The following is a 9,834-nucleotide window of genomic DNA, read 5'->3' on the forward strand; positions in this document are numbered from 1 at the left end:
ACTGCAAGCCCTCTATAAAGAACAGTCTATACCGGAGCGGAATTCTACTGTCTGATAAGGTACAGACGCTTCTAATTGTCTGAAAAGTTATGAATTGTTGCGGTCGACGTGTTACTGTAGCTGTGTTCTAAGTCTGTAAAAGGTCGTGGTAGATAGAGCTTCATTGCCCAGCCCTAGAGGTCATAGATATCTAATAGGACCATTATTCTGCATTCTGAATTCAGGTGGAATTGTATGGTTTTTTTCTTACTGTTTTAACGGATTGATTTTAAAAAACAAACCGTTTAAACGTTAAGCAAAATTGTCCATTTGTCACATGCCTACTTCAGACCAGGGCAGGGATAGTTTGACTATAGGGTGTCCTCCTGCTTTCCAGTGTTGTATACAAATATATTAACTTTCAAATCAGATGGTGGTGCTTGGATTATATACTAGTCTCTCTTTTGTGCCAGTAGGCAAGGCCTGAGTGGGAAGTGCTGTGGGTGTGCATGTGGGTGCATGTGTGCGCGTAAAGGCATGCAGGCCTGCTCTTTGGATGGTGCTCATGTCTCCTGCTCTTATTTCAGAGGATTGGAAATCTCCCAGTCAGCACAGTGAGTCTGGAAGGGGATCAGTACAAACATCTCCAAGCCTTGCTATGGGAAGGCAAGTGGATGTATGTGTGTATGTGTGAGTGTGACAGACAGCAACTGGTAGAATATGGTGCTTGTGTATGTTTTCAGTTTTCATATGTGTGAGAGTGAGAATAGAGAGTAATCAATTTGATACCGAATCTCTGCACATCTTTGAAATGAGCCGCGGCATGGAAAATGTCTGCTGCGTAGAATTCTGTCCTTAGTTTTGCGTGTGAATAGCTGCTATGTTCATTCTTCTACCTGAAACACATCTTTATAACGTCTCACCGATCTTCGCATTGTGTTCTAGAAACCCTAGCCAAGGCAGCAGATTACTGAAAAAAATGTGTGGATGTTACATAACATAGTAGGCTGGGTCTAACTCATTTTGGTGAAAGTAAGACAGGACCGGTTCCAGTCTGAGGGCCCTGTGCGTAATATTGCTGTCATGTGTGCTGTGTGTATTACAATACAATCAAATCAGACATGAGTGTGAGTGGCACAGCGGTGTAAGGCACTGCATTTCAGTGCTAGATGTGTCACTACAGACCCTGGTTCGATCCCGGGCTGTATCACAACTGGCTGTGATTGGGAGTCCCTTAGAGCGGCGCACAATTGGCCCAGCGTCGTCCAGGTTAGGGGAGGGTTTGGTTGGGGTAGGCAGTCAATGTAAAATAAGAATTTGTTCTTAAGTCACTTACCTAGCAACATAAAGATTAAATAAAATAAATACAACACCCACCACCTACATAAAATGTGATTTTAAACTTGTTTTTTTCACCTCTTCAAACCTCTCTAAATGGCATTGTTAGGTTAGAGATCCAACCAAGCCACATTTAAAGTGTTTATAACAGTGTCAAACAAATATTCCCCAGGGGCCGCATTCAATCTTCAATGAGGTCCGGAGGCCTGCACTGAATATTCGTTACAACTACAAATACCTAGGTGTCTGGTTAGACTGTAAGCTCTCCTTCCAGACTCACATTAAGCATCCCCAATCCAACATTAAATTGAGAATTGGCTTCCTATAATGCAACAAAGCATCCTTCACTCATGCTGCCAAATATACCCTCGTAAAACTGACCATCCTACCGATCCTCGACTTCGGTGATGTCATCTATAAAATAGCATCCAACACTCTACTCAACAAACTGGATGCAGTCTATCACAGTGCCATCCGTTTTGTCACCAAAGCCCCATACACTAGTCACCATTGCGACCTGTACGCTCTCGTTGGTTGGCCCTCGCTTCATACTCGTCGCCAAACCCACTGGCTACAGGTTATCTACAAGTCTCTGCTAGGTAAAGCCACTCCTTATCTCAGCTCACTGGTCACTATAGCAGCACCCACTCGTAGCACGCGCTCCAGCAGGTATATCTCACTGGTCACCCCCAAAGCCAATTCCTCCTTTGGTCGTCTTTCCTTCCAGTTCTCTGCTGCCAATGACTGGAACGAACTGCAAAAATCTCTGAAGCTGTAGACTCATATCTCCCTCACTAGCTTTAAGCACCAGCTGTCAGAGCAGCTCACAGATCACTGCACCTGTACATAGCCCATCTGTAAACAGCCCATCTATCTACCTACCTACCTACCTAATCCCCATACTGTATTTATTTATTTATCTTGCTCCTTTGCACCCCAGTATCTCTACTTGCACATTCATCTTCTGCACATCTACCATTCCAGTGTTTAATTGCTATGTTGTAATTACTTCACCACCATGGCCTATTTATTGCCTTAATTCCCTTATCTTACCTCATTTGCACACACTGTATATAGACTTTTTGTTTTCTTTTGTTCTACTGTACTATTGATTATGTTTTGTTTATTCCATGTGTAACTCTGTTGTTCTATGTGTCGAATTGCTATGCTTTATCTTGGCCAGGTCGCAGTTGCAAATGAGAACTTGTTCTCAACTTGCCAACCTGGTTAAATAAAGGTGAAATAAAAAATATATATATACACATTTCCTCACAGTCAAAATTTGAAAAAAATTAATTTAAAAAAAAGTATTATTTTGTTTTGGTGCTTCCTGACTGTCTAGCTTTCATTTTGTGATTATTAGCAAGCTGGACACGGTCAAGAAACTGTGACTGTAGGTCCATTCCAATGTATACACAGTTTCCATTTGGTTTTAGTAATTTAAGTATATTGAATTCGTCCCCACTCCCCACCTAAAAATGTAATATCTATTTTTTATTAGTCACCCAAACCACACGTTCCGGATTGGATCCCCTCGCATGTTGGATACCACTAGATTATAATAAATGAAAAGCCCTTTTCAACCCACTCTGTATCCTGAGGACCACTCTCCTCTCCTCTCAATTCTTACTGCTGTTCCCACACCACACTGGGAGTGACTGGCCCATCACTGCAGCCTGAGATTTGAGCATGCGTGTCTGCGCGTGTGTGTGTCTGCGCGTGTGTGTGTCTGCGCGCGTGTGTGTCTTAAAGGGTTATATAGAGCTTGACTTGTTGAAGGTAGATTTAACGGCCCACTTCTGTCCTCGTCTATAATACTCTTGTTTTCAGCAACATAAGGTACATCACATACCGTATGCCAATCAGCCTGCATTACAGAGGCAGCTTCTAAAGTCCAATGCTGTTCACTATACTTATTTATAAAGGTTCCCCATCACTGCTGCACTAAGCACAGACATGTTGATGAAGTAGAATATACAGGGGGAAACAAAGTATGATGTCTGTAAAACGACATTCTCTTCAGCTCATCTCTGCTCACCCTGTACCTGATTTAGAATAGTGTATCACCATGTACTAGACCTACACTCCATAGAATAACAGAGATAACGGAAGTAGCTCGATTCTCGGCTCTCCCAACAACCCATTTAAAACATCTGACGCACAGTATCTCTCAAGCCAGTGGTCTGGTCACACTTTTTTTTAGTCATGTCAATTTTTCGTACCTTGAATCAGCATGGGGAATAATATATAACGGTGTACACACACAGTCTATAACATTTTGAAACAGCGCTAAATAAAATAGAAATAAATTGGACTACTTCACAAAATCTTCACAAAACACATTAATTTAGATAGCCACTCTATGAGGGTGCTAGCAAACTTGCAAGCAGGCTATGTAGTGCTAGGTATCAACTGCCAATCCAGTAGGGGCTTGATGCTAAAGTGAGCTTTGATTGATCAATAGCATTGTGATATCGTGGGAGTATTTGCACAAAGTTCAGCTTTCCCCACCTTTGGTCCCGCCCTCTTCATGCTCATCCAGCTCTTTTGTCAAATTTGTCAATATTTGACTTTTTGTAGCAGGTTAGGAGACCTTACCCAGCAGGTTTGGATAATTAATGTAGCAGGTTAGGATAATTAGGTTAAGGTTAGGAAAAGGGTTAGGGTTAGCTAAAATGCAAAAAACAACACTTTTAATGTTATTTTGACAAAAGCTGGATCCCTTCTAGCCATGACCCTCGCCCATGCTATTGCCCAACTGCCTACTTCACTTCCCTCCATTGAAAATGAATGGGTCTCCATTTGTTTTATGGCTCCCCAAAGTGTTATGTTGAAATACACTGTCAGTTGTCCCAATTTGGTTGAGTATAAAACAATCAGAATAGAGAAAGACATGAAAACAACTTCAAATTAATTTACTGCCATCCTAGGGTCATGCACTACTCATAAAGCATATTTAGACTTTTATCATTCAGATACATGAAATACCGTCAAATACCTCTAATAGCAACCTACTGTCAAAAACATTGAAAAATACTGTGACATGATATTTTGGCCATATCGCCCAGCCCATAATAGGGCAACAAGACAGGAATCAGGAGGATTGAGATATGATGTTACATCACCATTCCATTCCCAACAATTAGGAATAGATCAGACTAGGGATGTCACTGACTAAAAATAATCTGAGTCAACCAAGAGTCGTGTGTTCTTTCAACCAATCCATTGGTTGACAATTAAAACGTGTATTTTTCCATATATAGACACAACCTGTTTGAATACAATCAACTATATGTTGAGCTTGTCTGATGCTTTAAAAAAAAAAGAAATCCTATAAATCACATTGGCTATTCATGGCCTGTCTGCAAGGGACTTGAAACTTTGTATCAACTATTGTATTAGCCTGGGTGTTTAAAAGGCAAAGAAAAAATGACTTTGAGAAGCGCCACAGTGATGGTGAATGAAGACAATCAGAAATAGTATCAGATCCCCAAATGGGGACATTCAGAGGCCTACATTTGCACGCAGGTCAGGTAGACCAGTCCAACTTCAATATGCGTAATCAAGTGCGTGTCCTTACTCAACATTGACTGGAGCGCTCCAAACAAAAGACGATGACTCAATTGAGAACTCGTAAATGTAATAAAATAAAGCGAAACTTGTTTCTCACAAGTGTAACCTAGGCTGTGTGCTCTGCAAACCACTTGTCCTCTCCTACAATGACAACGGTGAAACTGTAATCATATTATTATTGAATGCATTAACAGAAATGACAGTAACCAAACAAACATTGTAGATTAGCAATTATGGGAATTAACGGTAAATGGTGTGCCATCCCTGCAGCCTCCCTACTGATTAGTCCACTCAGACAGGCGTGAATCAGACAGGTGTTTCACATGCCATATATATATATATATATATATACACACACACACACACACACAGGTTAAGTCTGAAGTTTACATACACTTAGGTTGGAGTCATTAAAACTCATTTTTCAACCACTCCACAAATTTCTTGTTAACATTAACCTGACAGGTTAACAAACTATAGTTTTGGCAAGTCGGTTAGGACATCTACTTTGTGCATGACGCAAGTAATTTTTCCAACAACTGTTTCCAGACAGATTATTTCACTTATAATTCACTACATCATTTGAGACAAATAGAGGTGTACCTGTGGATGTATTTCAAGGCCTACTTTCAAATTGATTTATGTAGCCCTTCGTACATCAGCTGATATTTCGAAGTGCTGTACAGAAATCAAGCCTAAAACCCCAAACAGCAAGCAATGCAGGTGTAGAAGCACGGTGGCTAGGAAAAACTCCCTAGAAAGGCCAAAACCTAGGAAGAAACCTAGAGAGGAACCAGGCTATGGGGGGTGGCCAGTCCTCTTCTGGCTGTGACGGGTGGAGATTATAACAGAACATGGCCAAGATGTTCAAATGTTCATAAATGACCAGCATGGTCAAATAATAATAATCACAGTAGTTGTCGAGGGTGCAGCAAGTCAGCACCTCAGGAGTAAATGTCAGTTGGCTTTTCATAGCCGATCATTAAGAGTATCTCTACCACTCCTGCTGTCTCTAGAGAGTTGAAAACAGCAGGTCTGGGACAGGTAGCACCTCCGGTGAACAGGTCAGGATTCCATAGCCGCAGGCAGAACAGTTGAAACTGTTATAGACATAACCTGAAAGGCCGCTCAGCAAGGAAGAAGCCACTGCTCCAAAACCGCCATAAAAAAGCCAGACTGCGGTTTGCAACTGCACGTGTGGACAAAGATTCTGATGAAAATCCTCTGGTCTGATGAAACAAAAATAGGACTGGTTGACCATAAAGACCATTGATATGTTTGGAAGAAAAAGGGGGAGGTTTGCAAGCCGAAGAACACCATCCCAACCGTGAAGCAATGGGGTGGCAGCATCATGTTGTGGGGGTGCATTGGTGCAGGAGGGACTGGTGCACGTCACAAAATAGATGGTCTCATGAGGAAGGAAAATTATGTGGATATATTGAAGCAACATCTCAAGACATCAGTTAAAGCTTGGTCGCAAATGGGTCTTCCAAATGGACAATGAGCCCAAGCATACTTCCAAAGTTGTGGCAAAATGGCTTTAAGGACAACAAAGTCAAGGTACTGGAGTGGCCATCACAAACCCTGACCTCCTATATACAATTTGTGGGCAGAACTGAAAAAGTGTGTGCGAGCAAGGAGGCCAACAAACCTGACTCAGTTTCACCAGCTCTGTCAAGAGGAATGGGCCAAAATTCACCCAACTTATTGTGGGAAGCTTGTGGAAGGCTACCCGGAACGTTTGACCCAAGTTAAACAGTTTAAAGTCAATGCTACCAAATACTAATTCGTGTATGTAAAATTCTGACCCACTGGGAATGTGATGAAAGAAATAAAAGCTGAAATAAATAATTATCTTGACTATTATTCTGACATTTCACATTCTTCAAATAAAGTGGTGATCCTAACTGACCTAAGACAGGGAATTTTTACTCTGATTAAATGTCAAGAATTGTGAAAAACTGAGTTTAAATGTATTTGGCTAAGGTGTATGTAAACTTACAGCTTCAACTGTACTTTCCGCTGCTCGACTAAAAACAATATTGATGACCAATAGCCTATCAACCAAACAATTGACCAGTCGACTAAATGTGGTCACCCCTAGATCAGACAATAGACCATTGATCACTTTCCTGTTGTAGATGCGCCCACAACAGTGGGTTTTTGCACCCAAAAGGTGTATAAATAAAGGCCAGGGAATATTGTATTCATTCATAATAACCATTGAATAGCCTGTAGCCTGTTTAATGTAAAATCCTAACAATTTTTGACTGAAATGGATTTAGTGGCCGATTGTACCGTCATCCAATTTCTCATTTAAAAAATCCTTTGAGTGACCAATACATAGGCAAATTAGGGTTCAAAAATACAATTATGACATGGATTTCAGTATGTATTGCATGGAATAGGTCACTCCATGCATTTCGAATGGTAATGCAGTTCTAGCTCAGTGCCATACTTCAGATTGGAGTTTTGAGTCATTGCAGGTTTACACTAGGGCTAGGCTATCATTCATTCACACACTGTCAACAGGAGTAGCAGCCCTGCGAAATCAATAGGGAACAAATGGAGCTATGAAGCATTGACGTCTGTCCTGAGAATCTTTAACTATTCAAGCATGCATAGTATACCGATATAATGATGCACTAAATAGTGTTTGAAAAGGGAATTCCATAGGTGTGAACTTCTTACAGCTTCTGAACTCCTTTGGAAACCGAAACACCTTTAACCACCTCCATCAGAAGACATCTGCCACGCCGAAAACGACCAAATATTAACATCGCAGAAATGTGCACTGCACGTAATAAATCGCTTCAGATAGCAGATCATTCAAAAATAATAAAATAACTAGTTCCCTTGAGGGTTTCCGCAAAAATAAAAAACAACTTTTATCAATAGGCTAATATTGAAACATAATATAATAGAATTGAACACCGACAAATGTAGCAACACGATGGTAATTATGTTGAATAGCGATTTGTCAAAACTTTTTGCCAGTTTCAGTGTGCGAGTTGCATCCCCAAAAAACATTGAGAGGACATCTCAAATTAAATCAAATACATTTTTATAATAGGCAGACAATTGAATGAATCATTTTATTCTATAAACACACTCACCTAACAAAAAGATGTCAGCTGGAAAAATGCTCGAGTGGTATCGACTTCTTACGACTTGTTCATCTGACAGAACCAGGGAAAACACAAGTGGTCCGCCTTTTAACTCCACGAGTAGCCTACCCCCTCAACGGTCGATGTAAAGAAAAAAAAATCCAAGAATATCCCAATGTTCACTTTACCATACTTCAAGCTATGAGTAAGCACTACTAACAGCGATTCTTTTTGATTGATTCCTCTATTTGACCAAGTTGACCCGTCCCTATCGTTAGATTATTTCGACTGGGATCAAGTGCGACAGAAGGATTCGGAAAGGGACAGTGTCCCTTTCACTGCTCCGGGCTCTTGCATCAGTCAAGCACATAAATACGCGCCCCCGTCCGGAAAATATTTACCAAACTCCTTACTGAAATCAAGAGGGTGAAATACATTTCCCACTGGGCACAGACGTCAATTCAACGTCTATTAGTAGCTTCAATTTAGTAGCTTAATTTTTATTTAATTGAAATGAAGTGGAAACGGTCGTGATTGGGAGTCCCATGGGGTGGCGCACAATTGGCCCATCGTCGGCCGGGGTAGGCCGTCATTGTAAATAATAATTTGTTTTTAACTGACTTGCCCAGTTAAATAAAGGTTCAATAAAATAAATACATATGGAAGTGATTAACAAGCAGGTTGTTTTGTAAATGTGAAATGTTATGTTAATGCCTATGAATTGAATGTTAGCCTTTCAATTGCATCCTAAGTTCCTGTCATCAGACTCAATTCAAGCTGCTGTGGAAGAGTCGAGAGAACATTTATTTTTAATTTTTAGTGCAAGCTTCTATTTGCCTCGATCTGATTAGGCTATTCGAAATTAACAGATTTTTTTATTTAACCTTTATTTCACTAGGCAAGTCAGTAAACTTAAAGATCCAACCCTTTCTTTCAATTTTCGCCTAAAATGACATACCCAAATCTAACTACCTGGAGCTCAGGACCTGAAGCAAGGATATGCATATTCTTGATACTATTTGAAGGAAACACTTTGAAGTTTGTGGAAATGTTAAATTAATGTAGGAGAATATAACACATTAGATATGGTAAAAGATAATACAAAGAAAAAACATAATATAATATATTATGCCAGCCCAGGCGCAATTTAGATTTTGGCCACTAGATGGCAGCAGTGTGCGTGCAAAGTTTTAGACTGATCCAATTAACCATTGCATTTCTGTTCAAAATGTTGTATCAGACTGCCCAAATGTGCCTAATTGGTTTATTAATACATTTTCAAGTTCATAACTGTACAGTCTCCACAAACAATAGCATGGTATTCTCTCACTGTAATGCTATTGTAAATTGGACAGTGCAGTTAGATTAACAATAATTTAAGCTTTCTACCAGTATGTCTATGTCCTGGGAAATGTTCTTGTTACTTACTACCTCATGCTAATCACATTAGCCTTCGTTAGCTCAACCGTCCCGTAGGGGACCCACCGATCCTGTAGAGGATTTATTAAGAACAAATTACAATGACGGCCTACCCCGGCCAAACCCTAACCCAGATGACGCAGGCCCGATTGTGTGCCACCCTATGGGACTCCCAATCACTCCCAATCACAGCCAGTTGTGATGCAGCCTGGAATCGAATCAGAGTCTGTAGTGACCCCTCTAGTACTGAGATGCAGTGCCTTAGACACTGCGCCACTCAGGAGGGTATGATGAAGGCTGTCTGTCATGATAGGCCTAATTAAAGGGGCAATAAGCTTGTTTTACTCCATTGTTTGTAAACAATGTAAAAGCAAACAACAAACACTGTACCGCCTCAAAATACGGTTAGAACGGTCAT

General features: G+C 40.6%; 1 protein-coding gene across 1 annotated transcript in view; it reads right to left on the bottom strand.

The window, feature by feature from the left end:
• The window catches only part of LOC115140321 (growth hormone receptor-like), a 79,979-nt gene extending 71,643 nt beyond the window's left edge, over window positions 1-8,336 (bottom strand). The window contains exon 1 of the mRNA XM_029678652.2: window positions 8,007-8,336. The gene's annotated coding sequence lies outside the window, so the exon portion shown is untranslated. The remainder of the gene's footprint in view (window positions 1-8,006) is intronic.
• Between the last annotated feature and the right edge of the window lie 1,498 nt (window positions 8,337-9,834).

Source organism: Oncorhynchus nerka, linkage group LG13, assembly GCF_034236695.1.
Source record: "Oncorhynchus nerka isolate Pitt River linkage group LG13, Oner_Uvic_2.0, whole genome shotgun sequence".
NCBI lineage: Eukaryota > Metazoa > Chordata > Actinopteri > Salmoniformes > Salmonidae > Oncorhynchus > Oncorhynchus nerka.